This window comes from Aulonocara stuartgranti, assembly GCF_965226115.1.
Source record: "Aulonocara stuartgranti genome assembly, chromosome: 11".
Lineage (NCBI taxonomy): Eukaryota > Metazoa > Chordata > Actinopteri > Cichliformes > Cichlidae > Aulonocara > Aulonocara stuartgranti.
The window spans coordinates 259417-284455 of NC_138947.1; the positions used below are offsets into that span (position 1 = coordinate 259417).

Below are 25039 nucleotides of genomic sequence, written 5' to 3' on the forward strand. Positions count from 1 at the left end.
ATTCAAGTTGCAGTTATTTATATTTCCTATCACCATAAATCTTCAAAGACAAGCATCTGTTACATGGTATATACAGATGTATTATATATAAGAGACAAATATTGTTCATTTAATTTGTTGGCATTATTTAATTTGGCTCATTGCTTACATATATGTGTAAAAAGCAAATGTAGGAGCTGTGATAACTGTGTCTGATAGAATGAAGAGTAGACTGATATATGAAATATTCCTTTATTGGGTGAGAAAATCAGACCATGTCATAACTGCTGTAAGTCACACAGAATAGATATCAGAGCCTTAAACAGGCTGACGTCTGCTAAATGGGTCAAACTGGGCAGAAAGTCTACAAACACATAACATCCTTATAGAATATGATGTAACACTATAGATCAACTTACCTCAGAATATATAAAGCATATAAACAGTTACAGCAATATGATGCAACAAACACAGCAGCTACTGATCCAAAATACTCAAAGCTTCATAGAACTGAAACCAACATTTATTTTAGTTCCATTCTGCTGCTGATACAGACTTTAGGTTTCTGAACATTAAACTTGTTGCTGCCTTTCATAGTGTGTAACTTGAAGGCCCTGAGTACTCTGAGTACTTTCTCCCACACTGGAAACACTGGGATGATCACATTATTTGAACATTACCTAATAAGACTGATTCAGCACAGACAGTTATGTTAAACTTTCCTAGCAGTCCTTCACAAACAGGGAACAGTCTGTCTATTCTCTCCATCTGTCAGCTGCTGCTGGCTCTTCCTCCTCCTCTTCCTCACACACTGCTGAGTTTGTCCTGGTGGATCATCAGGGGTGCAAAGCCTCACAGATGATGTGCAGCAGTGGGTCCCTCAGTCTGTCCTCACTCTGGACACTTGCAGTCGTCACACATGGAAATCAAATGTGTGATAAGCTGCAGGATTCAGACACAAGTGTAACTTATAAACACATGTTCATACTTTTATTCCACGATCAGAGAGAAAGAAACAGAGAGAGAGTGCAGGACAGACAGACAGGTGGCAGTCTCAGGTGTACACACTGCTACACAACAGCACAGAGAAGCAGGATTTAGTGTTTGTGTTATTACAAGTGTAAACAAGAAGAGTTCCAGATGGTGCAGTGGACACATGTGTGACTGCTGTGATTAAAGCATCTTTCTTTCAGCTTAACGAGTGAACCGTCAGCTCGTTCAAACACACGTTAAAGTCCGTTTGGCTCGACACCACCGAACAGAGGCAGCAATATAACACAGCTAACATTAACAGTGCAGTGAATCCTGCTTGTGCCGTGATGTTCAGGACTGCAAACCGAGCAGCATCACTGACTTTCAGCTTGTTGTGTTTGTGGATATATGACTGACTTTAATTATCCATGAAATCATCAGAGTCTCTGTGAGATTAAGCTCAGCTATTGAACGGCGCATATTTAAAGGCTTTAAAACCAAGTTAGTACAAACGTCACTAATGTCACATAACTGTGCCGACATGTGGCCAACAGTCATGTTTTAATGTTCTTCGTTATTAAACATTCGCAGATAAATAAATAACATTCAGTACTTACATTTAAGTTCGAGCTGCATCACTGTGTGGTTTGGAGCCTGCAATGCGTCCTGTCATAGAACCCTCCAACGCATAGTGAGAGCTGCAGAGAGGATCATTGGTGTCTCTCTCCCCTCCCTCCAGGACATTTACAGCACCCGTCTCACTAAAAAAGCCCTTTGCATAGCGGCTGATCCCACGCACCCAATGCAAAGCTTCTTCAAGCTGCTGCCGTCGGGGAGGAGACTGCGGAGTCTCCAGGCCAGGACCAGCAGGCTGAAGGACAGCTTCATCCATCAGGCTGTCAGGAAGCTTAACTCCCTCCCGATTCTGCCCCCTCTCCCCTCTCTCCTCCACGGTCTCACTGAACTCTGTCACACACACTCACACACACACACTCTCTGACTCACTCACTGGCCTGCACCAGTTACCAGTCACTTTGTGGAGCATTGGACTGCCATTACCTCATAAGACTTTGTTGTTACACTTTCTCTTACCGTACACTACTAAATCTCCATTTGCACTATTTGCCTATTTGCACTACTCTGCCTGGTTTACACTCAATGTCACTTACCCATTATATTGTATATTGTATAGCTTTCTTGTTATATGTAAAATTGTATTTATTTAAATTTTTACTTTTTAATTATTTTACTTGCATTTTTAATCACTTTTATATTTAATTATATTTAAATGTTCATTTGCTATTTATCTAGGGATTGAGAGTAACGCAATTTCTATTCTCTGTATGTCCTGTACATGTGGCAGAATCGACAAATAAAGTTGACTTTGACTTTGACTTTTAAAAGTTCACTTTTCAGCTGCTCCGCTTCACCCATCTGCGATTTTTTCACAAAAAACTATCCACACCCACCGCCGCGCTATGAATTGTGGGATAGGTTGGGCCACGAAGGCTACACCGGACTCAGCCTTCAAATCTGGGGAAATTAAGGATGCATTTGGAGGACTCTTTGAGGACAGCCTTCGTTGCGTCGTTGTGACGTAATCAGTCTACAAATGTGCACTACAAAGCATGCGGTCGCTGGATTGGGACACAGCCATCGTCTCACATTGCAGAGTCACGGTGTTAAATCACAGGTTCTCTTCTGGTGTTTATCTCCTGTTAGGGTTAGGTCTCCTTTTGCATTTAGCGTTTTGGCCAATCAATAAGAGTTCTCTAAAGCTTTGTGTCGTAAATTGAACATTTATCAGGCTTCGGGGATTTTAGAGTTTTGCACTTTGATTCTGGGCTGAAGGTGGTTGATTAGTTTGGTACATTTTAACATTTTATGACTGCAATTTAAAAGAAATCTGCAGATTATTTAAAATTAGATTTATTTAAATATATTTAAAATAGATTATTGATCACTGGGCCTTGATACAGGCTATACGGTAATACGTTTACTTTCATAACCAGTTTCCCAGATGTGGATTAAAGCTAGTGCTAATTGAAAAGCCATTTTAACCTGTAGCTTCACGTAAAAAACATTTTTGGTCCAAGACTGGACTTAATACATGTCTGAGCCTTAATGTTTAACTTTCAACAAGTCTGCTCTGATTGGTCCAGCACTAAGCAGGGTCAGATTCAAGAAGTAATGTCGCAATAAAAAAGGCTGAACTTTTACTCCCAGAGATGAGCTGTAAAAATCAATTTTAATCACCAAGTTTTGATTTTGTGAAAATAGTGTCTTTAGGATGGGCTGCCAAAGAAGCATGAATTGAATGAGTGAAGTCCTTTACAACACGTTACAGCGGTGGTTCTCCAATGTTTTACATCATTCCCCACATGGCAGGAAGAAATATTTTCACGCCCCATCTAAAGAAAATTAAAGCCATAAACTCAGTCACAATGAATCCTTCAGTCATTTTTGTTTTAAACAACTTTCATTTCAGATAACTATTTGTAACGTTTGTCCCTCGACTGCTTCAATCGTCTGAAGCACTTCTTCTAAAAAGCAACAAGTTGAACAGGATGTGAACCAAACATGGAAATAAGTCCAGAAACTTTTGAACGGAGATGAAAAATATATAATTTAGTGAGAGTTTAATACTTTTCACTCTTAGTGGCTGCAGTCAGCCTGTTTTTGACTGCAGAGCGGTGGTGTGGCGTGGTCTGTGATGCAGCTGCGGGGGAGGCGGCTGCACCTGAGCAAAATCCCCAATCATGCCTTGCCGGCTTAAAACAGAAAGAACTGGGTCCTATGTTGTTGTTGTTGTTGATGTGTGTAGGCTGTAGCTGAAACACTGCAGTTGCATGTGTAAGTCGCCAGCCACAATAAAAAAGTGTACTGAAAAGTGCGAACACGTGGGCGAGTCTGTCGTGCCCCAATCCAGGGTTTCAGCACCGCTGTAAACAATGAACGACAGATTCGCCCATGTATTCGCACTTTTCAGTACACTTCTTTATTGCAGCTGCCGACTTACACACGCTGCTGCAGCTTTGCAGTGGATGTACATGTTATTAACTTCTGCAAATTTCTTTGTTCCGCTGTAAACGTGATTGCGATGTTTAACATCAGCTCCGCTTGAGAACCACTGTGTTACAGGGACAACACCAGAGAGAACATGGGCTCTTTGAGTTATCAGGCAGGAAGCTTTATAAAACATTGATGAATCTTTAGGTTGGTTAACCTTAATGGGGTTTAGACTAGGGATGGGTATCGTTTAGGTTTTATCCGATACCAGTACCAAACCGGTACTTTTGAAGCGGTGCCGGTGCTTAAACGGTGCTCGAACCGGTGATTAAATAATCAAGAACATAAACACTCTCATGTTTAGCTGTTTTCTTGTAAAAAGATAACAATGTTAGCCTTTTCTGCAGCTATGGGGCATATATGGTATCACTCTTGGCTGGAAGCAGTGCTTAAACAATGGAAAAAAACACAAACTTTGTCCAAAAACCTCTCATGTTCAGCTGTTTTTTTGTAAAAAGATAACAATGTTAGCCTTTTCTGCAGCTATGGGGCATATATGGTATCACTCTTGGCTGGAAGCAGTGCTTAAACAATGGAAAAAACACAAACTTTGTCCTAAACCTCTCATGTTTAGCTGTTTTCCACTTTTTCTTTGGTCATTTTAGCCTTTTTGGCCAGGGTGAAGGGAGCATCTGCCATCAAACAAGAAGACAGCTGCATGTAGCTATGATGATGTTTGCTAGTTCACCTTACATGCATGCGGGGGTTTAAGTGTTAATAACGTGGTTAGCCTACTCAACGTAAATTACACACCAACAACATGAAGCTACTCACACAGAGAAGAACGGCTGCTGCCATCATCATCCTCATCATTTCTGCTACACTGGCAGGGCTAGGGGCCAGGACTCTCCTCTTCGGGTTTTTGGGGGATGTTGCTAACTCCGGGTCCGATAACAGGCACCACACTCGCAGTAGATGCGCTCGGTGTGAGGTCTCGCAGCAAGCTATCAAATACGGCGCATTTCTCGGCTTTTAACAAAATGCTATAGGTCGCCAGGTGTTTCATCAGATTCGAGGTGTTACCTCCTTTGACAGTATCACAGTATCACAGTAAATTGTATGACATTTCAGGGAAAAAAGCACCGAAGTAAAGCACCGAAATGTGCGCTGCTTTTCGGTCTGGTTACTACCGTTTATGTCAGAACCGTGCCATAATGGCACCAGATACCGGTGCCATTATGGCATCTGTCATCAGTCCTTGAATGCAACACAAGGAACATAACTTGACAGTCTGGGCAGCACAGTGCATAACCATGAGAGCAATTGTTCCTTGGAGATATACAGGGATATAAATATGTAAAAAATCTCAAAACATATAAATATTTGAGGACAAAAATTTTGCATTTTTCTAGTTCTTGAAGTGTGCTTTGACTCTTTGGCTGCCAAAATATACACAAGAAAAGAAGAAGAAGAGATGATCGCCGAGACTCAGTCATTAGAATGAGAAGCAAAAACCAATTCCACCTGTGGGTGGATTCCCTTCATCGTCCAGGGGGGAAGTTAGAAAAGGTTTCATTTTATCACAGCAAAGTATTTTTCCCTTAACCTACAAACGCGATACAGGGCTGGTCTCAGGTGAGACATTGACTTTATTATGAATCTATAATCTCTACTCATCTAGCCTCACATGATGAGTAAAAAGTTGTTATTTAGGCACTGATGGGTGTTTTATTGTTGTCTTGGCAATAATAAAATGAGAGCTGATTGGCAAAGTCCTCCAAATTACTCTTTAATATACACGATTTTCCACTGACTTCCTCAGTCTGTTCAGGTGTGTTTGAGATAAAATGATAAAAATCCAGTCAATAATTAACTCAGTACTTAGCACAGCAGCTTGACTCTCGTGGGCTCAGACATGCAGCAATCTCCATCAGCAGGGGCGGCATCAGGCACCGTGGTTGTGGTTTTACCGCGGTACTACATCACCAGAAAGCAACTGCCGGCACTGGGGGTGAGACACCTTTACATCCTGATGGGGTCAGATTGAATCCAGACAGAGATGATTAAACCACTGATCTTTAACCTGTGGATGCTGAAGGCATGTGATTCACAACCACGCTGCTGCTCTGCTGTCGATCTCTCAGCTGACTTTAATGACAGAGGACGTCTGTCCTCAGAGGCTTTTGGATCGCCTCGGAAAATAATCTCTGTTGGAAATTAAAGTTCAGAAAGATAATGTCCAGAAGACAAGCTAAATGTGAATACAGACTCGTGTTACCGGTTAGTTCAAACTTCCTCTCAGCACAAAGTGTAAGGATGTGGTTCAGTAGATGTGGAGATAACATCTTTGGCATCAGGACAACTTCATCAGGGACAATTTAAACAGGACTAGAAGTTGGAGGTCAGCTGATTGTTAATGACTTGGCGGGAACATCTGACTTTCAAGCATAAATGTTTCAAATGTTAAAGTGTTTCTTTCATCATCTCTTTGGCATCACTTGTTCTTACAAAGGCTGAATGAGCCAAAGGCTCTGAATGTTTCCTCTGAGACTTTATGTCTTCCTGCAGGTGATTCAGATCATGGTTGCTCTGACTGTCATGGTCTTTGGGGTCCTGAGGGCAACATGGTCCAAAGGTGTGGTCTCTGATTGCATGGTGTACATCTGGAGACCAGTGATGGTGAGTCAGCTGACACTTCTTCCCCTTCATATCGTTTCCCTAATTAATCACTGCTCTCTCTTTTAGTTCATCATAGCTGGGTGTATGACGATCTATGATGGGACTTCACAGAGACCTAAGGTCAGTAACTCATCTCTGTGACGTGACCTTAGCTGTACTTCAGCTGATCCTTGGCTAAAGTGGCCATAAAAGAAGGCTTCCTCAAAGATCAGAGTGGTGTCTGCAGGTTCCTTTGAATGTGTGCTATGCATATGTTTTCGTGTATTAAACACATTACTTGCTAATTGTCTGTGAGAGCCAATGAGAGAGTTGCCTCATAGAACTGATGAATATTTTCAGGTGTTCCAGGTGTACTAATAGCAAGGTGTGGTTTTCTATGCACAGTAAGAGTGCTGTGGTTCTAAATGTTGCTGCTGGTGTGACTTAACTTGTCACAGCGACGGTCTTCTTCCTGGATGCATCTCAAGCATTTACCAACAGCGACCCTGGGGAGTCAGACCTGGACATAGTGAGCTTTTTTCTTTCATATTAAATTAAATGAGAATGTGTATTTAGAGCACAGGTGAATGCGGACTGGCTGTAACAGCTGTGACCTAGCTGCAGAGGTCTGTGGAGCAGAGATTATAGGTGTTTGACCAACATGCTGAAGAGAAGAGAAACTGTTTCAAATTTTTAGTTAGGGCAAGGGAACATCAGCAGCCTGTTTTTCTTTCTTTCAGTCCAGCCAGGCAATTTCAGGATTTTCAGCCATTCTCTGCTTGATCCAGCAGATGTTGTGTGGCTGTTCTGCAGGAGTAGGCAAACCTGGAGGTTGCTGTGATCCCACACGTCAGGTGAGTCTATCTACTGAGTTTTCCTCAGATCAGTTTATTAGCTACAGTTGACTAAACATAATGGAATTCAGTTCTATTCAGTTTTATTTATGTAATCCAAAATGATGACAACAGTTGCCTCAAGGTGCTTTATATTGTACAAAACGATGCTACGATAATACAAAGAAACCTCAGTAATCAGACTCTATAAGCAAGCACTTTGGTGACAGGGGGAAGAAAAAATTCCCTTTTAACAGGAAGAAACCTCCGCAGAAGGAATTTCTCCCTCCCATTCTACTTTTAAATACTCTAGGAACAACAAGTAGGCCTGCAGTGCGAGAGCGAAGTGCTCTAATAGTCCCTCTTTCTAGTCCCTGTCAGGACTCTTGCTGCAGCATTTTGGATCAGCTGAAGGCTTTTCAGGGAGCTTTTAGGACTTCCTGATAATAATGAATTACAGTCGTCCAGCCTGGAAGTAATAAATGCATGAACTAGTTTTTCAGCGTCACTCTGAGACAGGATATTTCTAACTTTAGAGATGTTGCACAAATGGAAGAAAGCAGTCTTACATATTTGTTTAATATGTGCGTTGAAGGACATGTCCTGGTCAAAAATGACTCCAAGGTTCCTCACAGTGTTACTGGAGGCCAAGGTAATGCCATCCAGAGTAAGAATCTGGTTAGATACCATATTTCTAAGCTTTTCAGGGCCGAGTACAATAACCTCAGTTTGATCTGCTCAACCCCATCACACCCCCTCAAACAGATGCCACTACCGTCCAATCACATTCAGCATTCTGACTTTTATTTGTGCTTCAAAGTTTCCCTTAAACAGACTGATCATTTTGCCTGTTACTGATTATCATCGATTATGTTATTAATTGCTTCTCATCCTTCCCTTCACTTTTCTGATTTGATGTCAGCTTGTTGTAACTGTTAAATAAAACAGTGTCATCTTTATTAATAATTAGAGAGCTTCGAATAATGACAACACAGCAGAAATGATACAGGTGTAATACCTGGAGATGACCACCCGATGGCGCTGTGTGGTCAGTAACATCATCACAGGTGAGACAGAGTTTTTTAAACCTCACTTCTTGAGATGTGTGAGGCCGAAAGCAGCTCCTCACACTGTCTCTGTGTGCAATAAAAAGGAGATTTTGGACATGTTTTCCTGATGTGGCATCTTTAATGGGCCAATTCTCCAAAGGCAGGTTTTCAATATTTGCTGTCAGAGATGATTAAGTGACCTAAAAACTTACCTCATAACTTGTAAATCATAATAAAGGACTTTGTATCATGGTTATATTACATCTTTGGAAAGATCAGACAGCAGGTTCAATCCTCTGAGGGAAAACTAAAGGATTACTCATCGAAACAGCAGGATATGCGGACTTCCTGTTATACAGGAATGACATCATGAACCTGCTGTTAGTGTAAAGTTACATGAAATAAAGTTTGTGTTAAACTCAGGATAAAACAAGCCACACAGGACATTTTCACGATAAAGCAGAAAGTTTCAGATGAACTCAGAGATGACGAGGGTACCTGTAGAGAGCATCCTGAATCGTCTCAAACAGCATGTTCAAGATTCGTGTTTGAACCACACAGCAGATACACATGGTGGTACATACGGGTGTGCCATAGCTGGATTCAGACAGCTTACCTGTGGATGAGGAGTCCTGCTCAGGGTCCTGGATTTGTCTGAATTGTTTCCAAAATAAACTTCCCTTACAGGAAGGTGAGAGGGGATCATCTTGTAGAGGTAGAAAGGTAGAGATCATAGAATAAATAAAAAAGCAACAGATCAGCTGTAAGCAAAATATTCAATAAAGATTTTATGATCATGTAACCTGGACGTGTGTCCCTCTATCTATAAAGAGATGATCTATACTGCTCGCCCAAGTGCAATGTCTACAATATCCGAATCTAGGTTTGGGAAGGAGATTGGCGGTAGCAACTCTGTAAGAGTAATGAGACTTCCAACCCACATAACACGCACGACCACAGGCTTGTGAAACAAAGTTTGCTTTATATATTTCCTTTCGGATCAGTTCCCTTTGCTCATCCTCAATGTAGGGATACCTTCAAATGCAGTAACCATCTCAAATGCATCACAAAAATAATTGAAACAATCAAAATAGATGTAAGACAAGAAACACAATATTTCAACACCCCAAAGAAAAGGAAAAAGAAAAGAAAATAGCATGTGAGTGTCCAGTTCCTTATGGTGTCAGTTTATTCAGTTACCCACTGTCTTGGGTTAAGAACTGAAAACGACCTGAATCTCAGGCGGAGAAAAAGTAGCAAAGAAAATGATAAGGTATCTCTCAGGTGGGCTTCCTTTTGTTTTTTTCCCTACCGCCCTCCTGGTACGGCAGGCATCAACGTGTAGCGTCCTGACACAGAGAAGGCCTCCACAGCAGCAACAGTGTCTTAGACCCACGATACCAGCTCCTCACTTGGCACCCATGGAACTGTACCTCAAAAAAAACCCAGTCTGCACACAAATACGCAGAATGTTAGATGTCCACATTCCTTAAATGTCCTTGTTCCTAATGTCCTTGGTTCTTTTGAAATATTAAAATAAATTTGCATCTTGTGACACATTAAAAGTAAACACACCGGTATTACTGTGCATCACCCGCAGTTACAGTAACAGCACAGCTATTGCACGTGAACTGCGCATAACCACTTAGCTGGCCGCGGCTGAACTAGCAGGCCCAAGAAAGTAAAACACTAGACACTCATAATAAACAAAACTGTCACAACATTGCAATACTATGAAAACACATCTTAAACATCATTAAACACATTTACTACTATTCTGACTGGTTAGTTATTTTTTCCAGTGCATTGAACTGCAATAGCGGTGCTAAGTGAGCTAGGCTAACTCACCAGAATAGTTCAAAAAGTTCAAAGAAATACTCCGGCTCCTTTCAGGTAGGTACCCGTCTGTGGTTCACCGCTAACGACAGCTCTCTCACAAATGTTAATTAAACCTCTTTCCTCTCTTTCAACTGGAAAAAAACGTGCTCCGCGGCAGCATGGAGTTTTTCCTTGCCGTCCTTTTTCCTCTACACCACACCTTCACGTGCACGGAGCTGCAGATGGTGCCTTCAGGGCAAGCCCGGAAATTAAACTATCAGACAAGGACTACGATGCATTCAAAGAACCCTGTACTTCTGATTGCTGTAAATCTTACCAGGGTTACAATCAGAATGTGAGTACACGCAAGCCAAAGAATCCAAAATGTTTACGAAGAGTCCCAGAAATCTTCTGTATGTATCCAGTCAATGTGAAGGAAAATATAAGAAGATAGAATTAAAATCTTCTGATAAATAAATAATTTATTGTTCCCTTTGCAGAAAACATGGCTGTGGATTTACTTCCCCTCGATTTAAAGATGAAACACAACAGGGGTTCTGTTTGAGTTGTTCTTCAGTGATGCTTGGGTTCACCACTTTCAGTCTCCTCCTGACCTCATGTTCCTGAAGGGAGATGGAGGGGGAAGTGTGGGAGGAAGGTGGAGGTGGGTGGCAGGGAGTATGAGGGAGGGGTAGACTCAAACCAAGCAAACAAGGTGTTGAGCACCTCTGCCAGGTTGAGGCTGCTGGGGCTGGGGGGCGCATTAATAGTTTTTTGAGGGCTTGGATGCCTCCCCAGACCTAGCTGCTGCTGGTACAATTAATTAATTAATTTGCCATTACTTAAAAAGCCATCTCTAGACCCAGTGGTCTTAGCTAATTATTCTCAGGTTTGGGTTGTGTGTAAGCAGGAGAGGACCTAAACGCACGATTCAAGACAGACGGGGATAAACTCAAAAGGCACGGCTTTATTAACAGGAACACAGGGAGTGATACAACACTGTACTGGGAGAAACTAAAAGCTAAGGCACAGGGGAGACACAAGGAAACACACACAACCACGAGGGACGACACGACACGGAACAGAGGGGACGCTGACATAAATACACAGAAGGTAACGAGGGAAGTGGAAGCACACGGGAAACACAGCTGAGGACAATTACACATGACAGAGCGGGGAGGACACGAAACTGAAAATGCTGATGCCAAGACACGGACCTTAAACATCACACAGAAGGTACACAGAGACAGCCGAGACAGGCAGAGAGAGAGAACATGATGGGAAGAGGAAAACACAGGACACAAGGAGTGGAAGCAAAGCACAGTAACTCAAATCACTATATACACAGTCACACAGAGGGAGACACAGAGGAAAACACAGGGGCAAATCTAATAAACAATACCGAACAGAAAACCTAGGGATCTTAAGAATACAAATGAACTTAATACACAATGTCAAAACATCAGGTCAGAAGTCCTGGGACCATGATAATCATAGGCCAATCTCCAACCTTCTGTCATGGTCTACGGTGGGTGGCTGGAGTTTCCATTAGGCTCCTGAACTGACCTGGGATCCGCCCCTGGGCAGGGCCAACTCCAGCTCCTGCACACCTGGAGCCTATTGCAGGCAATCAAGCCAGAGGGATTTAAACCACACATCGATGTTCACTCACTGCCAGTTCGTCATCAACCCATGTTGGTAACAGGTCTTGTGCTTCAAATTCTCGCTGTGATTCATCTTACTAACAAAGACTCTTTTGTACTACAGTTGCTGTACCCACCCAGGCTCACTCCACCTCCGGACTCGGGATACCTAGTGCTCATTCTGGAAATCCCTCTGTGCCTCACCTGCCTGCCCTCCTGCCATCACACTCCATCTGGAGCCCCGGATCTCAGGTCAGCCTTTCCACGCCACTCAGCCTCCCCTGGATCTTCATCACCCCCCTCTCAAACACTCCAGGTCCCTAACTGCAAGTAAGAATTGCTGCTCTTATACTGGCCACTTCTGAGCTGCCTTCACTACCTGCCTAACTCCTATATCCTCTTCCCTCAGTGTGACTGTTCCCCACTCAGCTCCGTTCCGCTTCTCAGGCCTCGTTCCCTCACCCTAGCCACGTTCCCCTGGGCACGCCACACCAAGGCTCCACGTCTCGTCATTTTCTGTCTTTGCCACGTTTCCTTTTTTTCCCCTTTGCACTTAACCGTAATAAACTGTTAAATCATCTACTGTCTCCGCTCTGGGTTTCTGCACCTGAGTCCTATTCAGTACCGGCCATCCGCCGCCGTGACACCTTCCTTTCATATCAAACATCCTTGAAAGAGTAGTTGTCAAACAGCTAACAGATCATCTGCAGAGGTTTATTTGAAGAGTTTCAGTCAGGTTTCAGAGCTCATCACAGCACAGAAACAGCTTTAGTGAAGGTTACAAATGATCTTCTTATGGCCTCTGACAGTGGACTCATCTCTGTGCTTGTCCTGCTAGACCTCAGTGCAGCGTTCGATACTGTCGACCATAATATCCTATTAGAGCGATTAGAACATGCTGTAGGTATTACAGGTACTGCGCTGCAGTGGTTTGTATCATATCTATCTAATAGACTCCAGTTTGTGCATGTAAATGGAGAGTCCTCTTCACACACTGAGGTTAATTATGGAGTTCCACAGGGTTCAGTGCTAGGACCAATTCTGTTTACATTATACATGCTTCCCTTAGGCAGCATCATTAGAAGACATAGCATACATTTACACTGCTATGCAGATGCGCCCTCTCAATCTCAAATCTCCATTTGAAGTTTCAGTGATCCTGGGATCAGCTCCTGGGAATTGGCAGTAAAGGAATTACCTAAGTCGTTGGATCCTCTCATTTCCATGTGTAGCAGGATGGATGATCACATGCACGAGTATGGTAAATGGACCTCTGATCCTCGGACCGCCAGCAGGGGGATTTACACCTGCGGCAGGAGACACTTCCACAGAGCGGCGCTTGGAGGGAAGCGAGTTGGCAGATGGGGATGAGCAGCCCATGCAAGTCAGCCGTGCACAGCTTTCCCTGTTGGATCGGAGAAGACTGCTAGCGGGTGAGTGTTTCTATCGTGGGCAGAAGGGGCACTGTGTGTACACTTGACTCCTCCTGGGTGAAAGATCACGCCCATTGGTAAGTGTGGGGTTGCTGGCAGGCACGATTCGAGAAACTTCCCTACCATGACTCACCTGTTTAGCTAAGTTAATGCAGAGCGGAGTAAAACTTTATTGATCAGGTGTTAGCTCAAAGTCTTGGTCATCCATTGATCCCTCTGACAGAACCACTACAAGTCTCGGCTCTTAATGGGACCCTACTCGCTGAACATTCAGCTATCACTGTTTGGTAACCGCATGGAGGAGGTTAGTCTGTTTCTTTTCCATGCTCCGAGCACTCCTTTAGTTCTTGGCGACCCCTGGCTGGATGGAATACCTAGCATTACAAAAATTGCTTGTATGCAGCTACACCTAGTGTGACTTCCAATGAACTCCTCGACCCATTAGATAAACCTGACCTTTCCGCAGTTCCAGAAGTTTACCATGACCTCACCAAGGTTTTCAGCAAAGATTTGGCTCTCTCTCTCTGCCACCTCACCATCATTACGATTGTAGCATAGATTTGCTTACTGGCGCCCCATCGCCCCATTACCCATCAGTCAACTGTATAGTCTGTCTATGCCAGGAAGCTTGACATCCCACAAGCTTTGGATGTTGCTGGGACACAAACAAGGTCAAGGTCACGTTTATTTATATAGCACTTTTAAAACAACAGAGTTTACCAAAGTGCTGTATAAAGTCTCTGCACTCATGTCTGACAACACAGATTGTATCTCCTTGCCAGGGCTGACGGGTTAGGGTTAGGCTTAGTCTGTTTGGTTATAAAAAGGGGCAATGCAGTCCAATACAGCAGTGCAGGTAGATATAAAACAGTTTGTGAGGTCCTCAGTACTCAAGCTTGAGCAGAAGTCCAAATTGCTCAAGTCATAGCGTAAGGCTCAGTTATATGTCGCAACAGTCAGCGTGCTTGTGAATAGCTTTTATTGCTGTTGTTGTTTATTCCAGACAGCTTTCCAACTGTCTCCACACTACCTTGAATTTAAAGAGCTGTAAAGCTCTTGGCATCCTTCATGCGATGGAACCATTGCAGCAGGGTGTGGTCTGAGCAGATGGTGAATGAGCATCCCAAGAGGTAGTAACAAAGAGTCGACCGCCCAGCGGATTGCCAGACATTTCTTCTCTACCGCACTGTATTACCTCTCAAAGTCAAAAGTCAAAGTCAAAGTCAACTTTATTTGTCAATTCTGCCACATGTACAGGACATACAGAGAATAGAAATTCTGTTACTCTCAAACCCTAGATGAAATAGCAAATGAACATTTAAATATAAGAGAGTGATTAAAAAATGCAAATAAAATAATTAAAAAGTAAAAATTTAAATAAATACAATACAATTTAACAAGAAAGCTATGCAATATACAATATACAGTATTCAGGTAAGGGTAAATGACATTGAGTGTAAACCAGGCAGAGTAGTGCAAATAGGCAAATAGTGCAAATGGAGATTTAGTAATGTACGGTAAGAGATAGTGTAACAACAAAGTCTTATGAGGTAATGGCAGTCCAATGCTCCACAAAGTGACTGGTAACTGGTGCAGGCCAGTGAGTGAGTCAGAGTGTGTCCTTCAGTCTGCTGGTCCTGGCCTGGAGACTCCGCAGTCTCCTCCCTGACGGCAGCAGCTTGAAGAAGCTTTGCATTGGGTGCGTGGGATCAGCCGCTGTGCAAAGGGCTTTTTTAGTGAGACGGGTGCTGTAAATGTCCTGGAGGGAGGGGAGAGAGACACCAATGATCCTCTCTGCAGCTCTCACTATGCGTTGGAGGGTTCTATGACAGGACGCATTGCAGGCTCCAAACCACACAGTGATGCAGCTCGACAGGATGCTCTCGATGGTGCCTCTGTAGAAAGTGTACATGATGGGGGCTGGTGCTCCTGCTCTTCTTAGTTTGCGGAGAAAGAAGAGACGCTGCTGTGATTTCTTGGCCAGTGCTGTGGTGTTGTACGTCCAGGAGAGATCCTCTGTGATGTGCACACCCAAGAACTTGGTGCTGCTCACTCTCTCCACAGACGCTCCGTCAATGGTCAGAGGAGCATGTTGGGTGTGCATTCTCCTGAAGTCCACAACAATCTCCTTCGTCTTCTCCACATTCAATATGTGCATGCACTCTGGTCCCGGTCATGTTGCCCCAAACCTTTCATCAGCTGTAAAACAGCCTGTTTCAGTTTAAGAGTTGTTTTCATGCCCAGCTTGAATCATTCTTCACCACGACGGCCTCCTACAGCGGTCGCATCACTGCAGCTGTGGTCCCAATACATCTGTTGATCTCTCGTTCCCCTCTTTGCTCACTCGTGAACAAGACTGTCCTCCACGTGGGGCAGTAACTCATCCCTGATGCAAAGTAGGTACTCCACCCTTTTCTGGGTGAGGACCATGGCCACAGATTTGAAGGTGGTGATTCTCACTCCCGCCACTCAACACTCAGCTGTGACCTGCTCCAGTGACCACTGGAGGCCACCACCTGATGGCTGACCAAGCCCGACAGGCTTCATGGTAATTACTATCACGACAGGCACCAACAACTTTACTGCCGCAGCTCCTTGCAGCAGCCTCAATGATGTCCATTCTTAGCCGCCCTCAGAATGCTGTTGGGTGTGCTAGGTCTGTCCGTCATGCTCCCTGCCACCTGATCCAACTCACCACCAGGTGATGATTAGCTGAAAACTCAGCTATCAACTGAGGTGATTATCTCTCATCCTCATGCATAAATCAGGCACTCTCCCCACCAGAGAGGTGATATTCAACGTCAGTCTCAATAGCTCTGAGCACCACACAATAATGCAATGAAAGCATATTTTTTAAAAAGGGCGACAAAAACCTTTCATTCCTATGAGCTGCAGAATAATTTGGGCACAAAACTAATTTCACTGTTCAAAAACTTGCAGCTTTCACTACAGACTGTGCAGACAGTGTTGGCAGTCTAAACTAAGTCTGTGTGATATAATCATGAGTTACACAGCATGTTTGTAGAATTAACTGGAGTCATCAGCAACAGCAGAGAGCAGCCCCACCTTAAGTCTAATAAGAGAGGACAGGAAAAGAACATTTTTAACAAAACAAATACTATTGTTATTATTATTTAAAATGTAATTAAACAGAAATGTCCGTTAAATATAAAAGCATTTTGCTTATGTTGTTAAAGAAAGGCTAGATATGATATTAATAGATGCCACGGATGTTCAAAAACTGCCATAAAGCATTAAAATAAATACAGGGATTAAGTATATACAGTTCATATGTTATAAAGGTTCATATGGATTAAAAACAAGCCCCATCCCCTAATGACCACTGCTACACTACGGTCAGGGATGCTACAAGGCACAATCTCGCCCTCCTTTTGGCAAATCCGATCACGCTGCCATCTTCCTCATGCCAAAATACAAACAAAGGCTGAAACAGGAAGTTCCGGTTCAGAGGAAGGTCGCGCGCTGGACGGATCAATCGGTGGCCGCGTTACAGGACGCACTTGATGACGCAGACTGGGGCATGTTCAGAAACAGCTCCGATGATGACGTCAACGTGTTTACGGAAGCGGTTGTGGGATTCATCGGGAAACTAGCGGATGATACCGTGGAGACAAAGACTATCACAACGTTTCCCAACCAGAAGCCGTGGGTGGATAAAACCATCCGCGACGCTCTGAGATCCCGCACCGCTGCCTACAACACGGGACTCATGACGGGGGACATGGACCCGTACAAAGCCGCGTCATATAACGTGCGGAGGGCGGTGAAAGAGGCGAAGCAGCGCTACGGGAGGAAACTAGAGTCACAACTCCAACAGAGTGACTCTAGGAGCCTGTGGCGGGGACTAAGGACAATAACGGACTATAAAGCACCAACAACCGGTATGACGAACGCGGCCGTGACTCTGGCAGACGAGCTGAACACTTTCTATGCTCGCTTCGAGGCTGCAGCTAAGGACTCCACGATGCTAGTGCTAGCGGTGCTAACGGCTGCAGACAGGAAGATACTGCCAGCACCGGAAACGTGCTCGTCATCTCCGAGCATGAAGTAAGGAGAGCCTTCAAGAGAGTGAACACCAGGAAAGCAGCAGGACCAGACGGCATCCCAGGTCGTATCCTAAGAGACTGCGCATACCAGCTAGCTCCTGTGTTCACTGAGATATTCAACATCTCTCTATCTCAGTCGATGATCCCCACATGCTTCAAAGAGTCCATCATTGTTCCTGTCCCGAAGAAACCCCACCCTGCTTCTCTCAATGACTATCGCCCTGTAGCCCTCACCTCAGTAGTGATGAAGTGCTTTGAACGCCTGGTCAGAGACTTCATCATTTCTTCACTACCAGACACACTGGACCCACTACAGTTCGCTTACCGTCCAAATCGTTCCACAGACGATGCCATCTCTCATCTCCTCCACACATCACTCACTCACTTGGACACTAGAAGGGGGAATTATGTTAAAATGCTCTTCATAGACTACAGCTCTGCATTTAACACCATAATTCCCTCCACACTCACCACCAAGCTGGAGCATCTGGGACTCAGCTCATCTATGTGTCAGTGGATCTCCAACTTCCTAACTGGCAGACCACAGGCAGTAAGGATGGGCGGACATGTCTCAGCCTCCACCACTCTCAGCACTGGAGCCCCCCAGGGGTGTGTTCTGAGCCCCCTGCTGTACTCTTTGTACACATATGACTGTGTGGCCACTACCAGCTCCACCACCATCATCAAGTTTGCTGACGACACCGTCGTGGTGGGCCTGATCTCTGATAACAACGAGACGGCCTACCTGAAGGAGATTAGGAATCTGGAGAACTGGTGCCAGAGGAACAACCTCCTTCTAAACGTCAGTAAGACAAAGGAGCTGATAGTGGACTTCAGCACTAAGCAGGAGAGGAACTACCAGACCCCTGTCATCAACGAGTGCCCAGTGGAGAGAGTGGACAGCTTCAAATACCTCGGAGTTCACATCACGCAGGACCTGTCATGGTCCTGTCACATCAACACCGTGGTGAAAAAGGCCCGACAGCGTCTCTACCACCTCAGACGCTTGAGAGACTTCCAACTGCCCTCCAAGGTGCTCAGGAACTTTTACTCGTGCACCATAGAGAGCATCCTGGCGGGAAACATCTTAACCTGGTTCGGGAACAGCACCATGCAAGACAGACGAGCTCTACAGAGGGTTGTGCGGTCAGCTGAGCGCACCATCCGCTCCGAGCTCCCTGACCTGCACTCAATCTACAGCAGGCGGTGCTGGACCAAGGCCAGGAAGATCGTGAAGGACCTCAGCCATCCCAACAACAGACTGTTCTCTCTGTTGAGGTCAGGAAAGCGATTCCGCTCCCTGAAGACCAACACAGAGAGACTGAGGAGGAGCTTCTTCCCGCAGGCGATACGGTCTCTCAATCACACCACCACACAGTACTGACCCACACATACAGTTCTTACACACACACTGGACTTTCTGCACTTTGTTTACACTAATTCGATTAGATGCGTGGTCATCTAATTGAATCACTTCATCACTAAATCACTTTAAGCATATTTGCACTGCAAGAGACACTTAAATGTGGATTGCACAACACTCAAGGTCAAGGTAACTTTATTTATACCCAAAGGCAAGGTAAATTTGCTTTACAGAAAAATGACAGCATTTGGCATCCCTTTAAAAACACACATACCTAGTAAATATATAAAACTCACTGTGGCACATATATAGTAGTTTTGATATTTCGAATCAAAAACAGTTCTTATTTAATTCAGTGACAGCAACGGGGACAAAGCTATTTTTATAACGCTTTGGCCTACATCTCGGAAATAGAAACCTCCGTCCTGAGGGAAGAAGCTGAAATTCACCCCTTAGAGGATGGGAACCATTTTTAAGGATTGATAAAGCCATCCTCTGTACCTGCTCAGAGTACAGGGAGGCTAAACAAGACTGTGGCTCACCTATCAGACGACTGGACCATCTCACTATCTGATTTAGAGAGTTTTTCTCTGTGACAGAGGTCTGACCAAACCATGCCACCAAACAAAAGGATAAAACAGACTCAATAAAAGAACGATAAAACAAAGTTAAAATTTTTTGGTCAATGTGGAAGTGAACAAGTTTCCTAAGACAATAGAGGTGCTGGTGACCCTTTTTACAAACTGATTTGCAATTTTGATCAAAGTTCAGTTTTTCATTTATTATGGTCCCAAGATATTTACATGATTGTACTTGCTCTATTTTCTGACCTTTAATTAAAGTGACTCCGTGCCCATTTTGTTGTTTCCTAAAATCAATCACCATATCTTTTGTCTTAGATATGTTCAGCTGGAGATAAGACTCCTCCCACCACTGAACAAAGTCATCAATGACTGGGCCGTGGTTAGTTTCACCCTCTTTCAGTAAGCTGACAATAACAGAGTCATCTGCATATTTAATAATGACCCTGTTTTCATGTCTGCCCTGACAGACAGAACCCCATTTATTCTCACTCTTTGTGATCTGTCAGTTAAAAAATCTAAAATCCAGCCCACCAGGTTTTTCCTGATTTCAAACTGTTCTAAAAGTCTTTTAATTAAAATATGGGGCTGTATTGTATTAAAAGCCGAAGAAAAATCAATGAAAAGAAGTCTTGCAAAAGTCCCTTTACTCTCTACATCTGACCAAGATGGCCGCCGTCTGACCAAGATGGCGGCGCGCACAGACGCAGCGGCTCACTGCTCCTCACGTTCGGTGTTTTGTTTTTTACTTTCTCTACGTGTATCTGTGTGGATGTGTGTGCTTTTTATCATTATACATCGAGTAGAGTCCACCTACAGTCGCCAGGACCTTTTGAGTTTGGGATTACGCTGTGCAAGGAGCATTACATCGGACTACCACCACTTTCACAGCATTCCGGAGGACATAATAAGAGCTCCAGGGTCTCCGTGGTTGGTTCTTCCCAGCGGCAAGACAAAGAGGAAACGTAAACAAAGGAGGCAAAAGCGTGGCTGCAGGGCGGGTCCACTAGCTCGGCTAAAGAAACAGCCATTTAAGCCACCGCTTCCGAGTATTTTCCTCTCCAACGTCAGGTCCATAACCAACAAAATCGACGAACTGAGATTACAAATTGCAGTCAATAAGTGTGTACGGGACAGCAGCATAATATTACTCACAGAGACTTGGCTGCAGCCATCAATTCCGGACTCGGCTATTGAGCTAGCAGGCCGCACGGTTCACCGTCACGACAGGAACGGCCACTCCGGTAAGATCAAAGGAGGGGGTTTATGCATCTACACCAATGACAGCTGGTGCAAAAACACAAAGACTGTAGACAGCCACTGTTCCCCGGATTTGGAATACTTGACTGTGAAGTGCAGACCCGTCTACATACCTCGCGAGTTTACTGTTGTCATGGTAACGGCCGTGTATGTACCACCCGATGCTAATGCTAACTCTGCCATGGAGGAGCTGCACAAGACAATAAGCAACCAGCAGAACTCCCATCCAAACGCAGTGCACATTATAGCTGGGGACTTCAACCATGCTGATTTAAGGTCAGTATTCCCCAGATTTGAACAGCATATTAAATGTGCAACGAGGGGGAAAAACACATTGGATAAAGCCTACAGCAACATCCAAAAAGGCTACAGAGCAACCCCTCTACCACATCTAGGTTTGTCAGACCACATGTCCATGCTGTTGATCCCTGCATACACTCCCATTAGGAGAAGAGCCCCCCCAGTCACAAAAACTGTGAAAACCTGGCCAGAAGGTGCATCACATCAGCTGCAGGACTGTTTTGAAAACACGGACTGGAGCGTGTTCGAACATCAGGACCTTGAAGAGCACACAACATCAGTGCTCTCATATATTAACTTCTGTGTCAACAGTGTCACTGTGGACAAACGTCTCCGGGTGTATCCCAACCAGAAACCCTGGATGACTAAAGAGGTCCAGGTCCTGCTGAAGCAACGTGACGCCGCTTTTAGATCCGGTGATGGTATGCAGTACAGTGCAGCCAGATCTCAGTTGAAAAGAGGCATCAGAGAGGCCAAGGCAGCGTACAAGAGAAGGATCGAAGACCACTTCACCACCAACAACTCACGACAGGTATGGCAGGGAGTCCAGCACTTAACCAACTACAAACCTGGCAATACCACGTTGACTGAGGGTAACGCGGAGCTTGCAGAGGAGCTGAACCACTTCTTCGCACGCTTTGAGGTGAAGGGACCAGAGGCAGCAGCAGCAAAAACATCGGACAGCAGCAGCCCAAGCCTCATAGTGCAGGAATATGAGGTGAGGCGCACACTGAGGGCAGTGAACCCCAGGAAGGCCACCGGACCAGATGGGGTAACCGCAAAGGTCCTAAAAGAGTGTGCAGACCAGCTGGCTGGGGTCTTCACTAAGATCTTCAACACTTCACTGTCCCAGTCCTGCATCCCGCCGTGCCTAAAGTCAGCCACAATTGTCCCACTGCCAAAGCGTACTAACATTAGCAGCCTCAACGACTACCGACCAGTTGCTCTAACACCTGTTATAATGAAGTGCTTTGAGAAACTGGTCCGACGTCACATCATGTCCTGCCTGCCACCCACACTCGACCCGCTCCAGTTTGCATACAGAGCTAACAGATCAACTGAAGATGCCATTGCTACAACGCTCCACACCACCATCTCTCACCTGGAAGTGCAGGGCCGTTACGCCAGGCTGCTCTTTGTTGACTTTAGCTCTGCTTTCAATACGATACTCCCGGACAGACTAATAGATAAACTGCTGGAAATTGGACTTCCTTCCACCACCTGCCGCTGGATCAGAGACTTCCTCTCAGACCGTGTACAGAGAGTTAGAGTGGGGCCTCATCTTTCCTCAGCCCTCAGCCTCAACACCGGCTCTCCACAAGGCTGTGTACTGAGTCCCCTACTGTACACTCTGTACACACATGACTGTGTTAGTTCCCACCCAGACAACACAGTCATCAAGTTTGCAGATGATACCACTGTGGTGGGGCTCATCTCAGGGGGAGATGAGACTCCATACAGAGCTGAAGTTCAGAGGCTGTCAGATTGGTGTGCAGACAACAACCTGGACCTCAATACCACCAAAACAAAAGAACTGGTAGTTGACTTCAGAAGGAGGAAGTCCGAGCTGCAGCCTGTCAGCATCAACGGGGAGTGCGTGGAAAGGGTCTCCAGTTTCAAGTTTCTGGGTGTGCACATAGACACAGACCTCCAATGGAGCTCTAACACCTCTGCGGTCTTAAAGAAGGCCCAACAGCGTCTCCACTTTCTGAGAATCCTCAGAAAAATGGACCTGAAGAAGGAGCTGCTGACCGTCTTCTACCGCTGCTCCATTGAAAGTGTGCTGACATATTGCATCGGTGTGTGGTTCTCCAGCTGCACCACAGCACACAGAAAGGCACTCCAGAGGGTCATCAACATGGCCCAAAAAATCATTGGACATCCTCTTCCCTCCCTGAAGGACCTGTACAGCACTCGCTGTCTCAAGAGGGCACGCAGCATCCTACGGGACTGCACACACCCAGGACACCGGGTGTTTAAGCTGCTGCCGTCTGGCAGGAGGTTCAGGCTGCTGAGGTCCCGAACAAATAGACTCAAGGACAGCTTTTACAACAGGGCAACAGCCCTGATCAATGCAAATAGCTGACCTGACTGGATACCTCCCTGGACTTTTTAGGGGGAGGTAACAATGTTTAAAACGATAACAATAATATTTATATTTATAACAAGGTGCAATAATAATTAATGTGCAATAATAACAGTGTGCAATACACATACACTTATTCTTCTTTTTTATACTAAGTTAATATACTGTGTTGTGTTGTTTGTTACGTTGTGATGTGTCATATCGTGTCGTGTTGTGTTATATGTAGTGCCGACGTAGGACAGTTTTTCCAATTTCATTGTACTACTGTACTATGTATGACTGTGCAATGACAATAAAGAGTTATCTTATCTTATCTTATCTTATCTTACATGTTTAAGAATTAGATTTAGTAAAGTCAAAAGTGCGTCCTCCACTCCTCTGTTGGGCCTGTATGCAAACTGCATTGGATCCAGCTGATGTTCAGTCTCTTTCATAATCACTAAACTCACTAAATGTTGCGAAAAGGTTGCAACACTGGCTGCACCCATGTTTGCACAACATACACAAGGAGGAAAAAGTGGGCACCATGAACATGCAGGCTGATCTGTGCTAGGGAGGAGGAATGCAAAACCAAGACCATTTTGTCATCTGCTGATTTCGAGAGAGTGATTCATGCATTCATATCATCTAGGCTTGACTATTGCAATAGTCTCTATTTTGGTATTAACCAGGTCCTACTCTCTCGTTTGCAGCTGGTTTAGAATGCGGCTGGCCCGACTCCTAACAGGCACTCGCAAATTTGAACATCTCCTCAATCCTGGCATGTTTGCACTGGTTACCAGTATGTCGTAGAATCGACTTCAAGATTTTGTTTTGTTTTTAAATATCTGAATGTATTAGCTCCATCTTATGTCTCGAACCTTTTATGTGGCTGTGTGGCAGGATGTAGGACCCAAACACAGGACACACAACATGGGAAGTTAATTGAAAACAGCAGCTTTATTGCTGGAAATAATTCTACACATTTACAGAAAATCAAACCAAAACAAGGAATTAGAAATAAGAAACTCAAACCTGATAATTGGAGGTGAGCTTCCCTCCCTCCAAGACATCTACAGGAAGCGCTGCCTGAGGAAAGCGGGGAGGATCATCAAGGACTCCAGTCACCCCAGCCATAAACTGTTCAGACTGCTTCCATCAGGAAGGAGGTTCTGCAGCATCCGGTCCCGAACCAGCAGACTGAGAGACAGCTTCTTCCATCAGGCCATCAGACTGCTGAACACGTCATAGACACCTCAGCTTCACTACTGGAACTTCAACATTATGCACTCCACACTGTATATAAATGCCACTTGTTTTGCACATATTCAACTCTGTATATTTTATATATTTTATTATTATTATTATTATTATTATTTTTTTTTTTTTTTTTTACTATTTAATTTGTAAAAATGTGTATACACACACACACACACACACACACACACACACACACACACACACACACACACACACGTAGGAAAATATTTAGTATACACATCCAGAAATGCATCACTATTATATATTGTACATATATTTATTAGTTTTAGGTCGGCCATTCTTGTATTTTGCTCGTTTGTGTTGTTGTGTTTGCACATCTCTGTTGCTTGTGGGGCTCGCACACAAGAATTTCACTCGCATGTGCTGTGCCAGTGTACCTGCACATGTGATGTGACAATAAAAGTGATTTGATTTGATAAAAGTCTGACAGCAGCAGAAGGGACGAGCTTCTGTTACGTCCCCTGATACAGTCGGGTTGGAGGAACCTGTTGCTGAAGCTGCTCTTCAATTACAATTATTAAATAAAATATGGCCTACTGTCTACAATCTACAATAAATATAAATATAACTATTCAATGCCCTCTTCACCCACAGGAACCTTTAAAAGGCACTCGAGATGCTTTTGGCTGGCACGTCATCGAGCGGAAACACGGGTAAGACAACCGTATCCGAAAGGTAAGTGTTAAAGTACCGTTTTAAACAGCACCAGCTGGAAGACCGCTCACAAG

The 25039-nt window shown here is 44.4% G+C and overlaps 2 long non-coding RNA genes across 2 annotated transcripts; one reads left to right on the top strand and one right to left on the bottom strand.

The window, feature by feature from the left end:
• Window positions 1-33: 33 nt before the first annotated feature.
• Window positions 34-10659, bottom strand: LOC309717514. Its single transcript, XR_014279714.1, has 3 exons — window positions 10349-10659; window positions 1569-9950; window positions 34-921 (listed from the first exon to the last, which is right to left on the bottom strand). It is a non-coding gene; the product is annotated as an uncharacterized lncRNA (long non-coding RNA).
• Window positions 10660-11822: 1163 nt separating this feature from the next.
• Window positions 11823-12583, top strand: LOC309717348. Its single transcript, XR_014279665.1, has 3 exons — window positions 11823-12012; window positions 12086-12291; window positions 12371-12583. It is a non-coding gene; the product is annotated as an uncharacterized lncRNA (long non-coding RNA).
• The last annotated feature ends 12456 nt before the right edge of the window (window positions 12584-25039 follow it).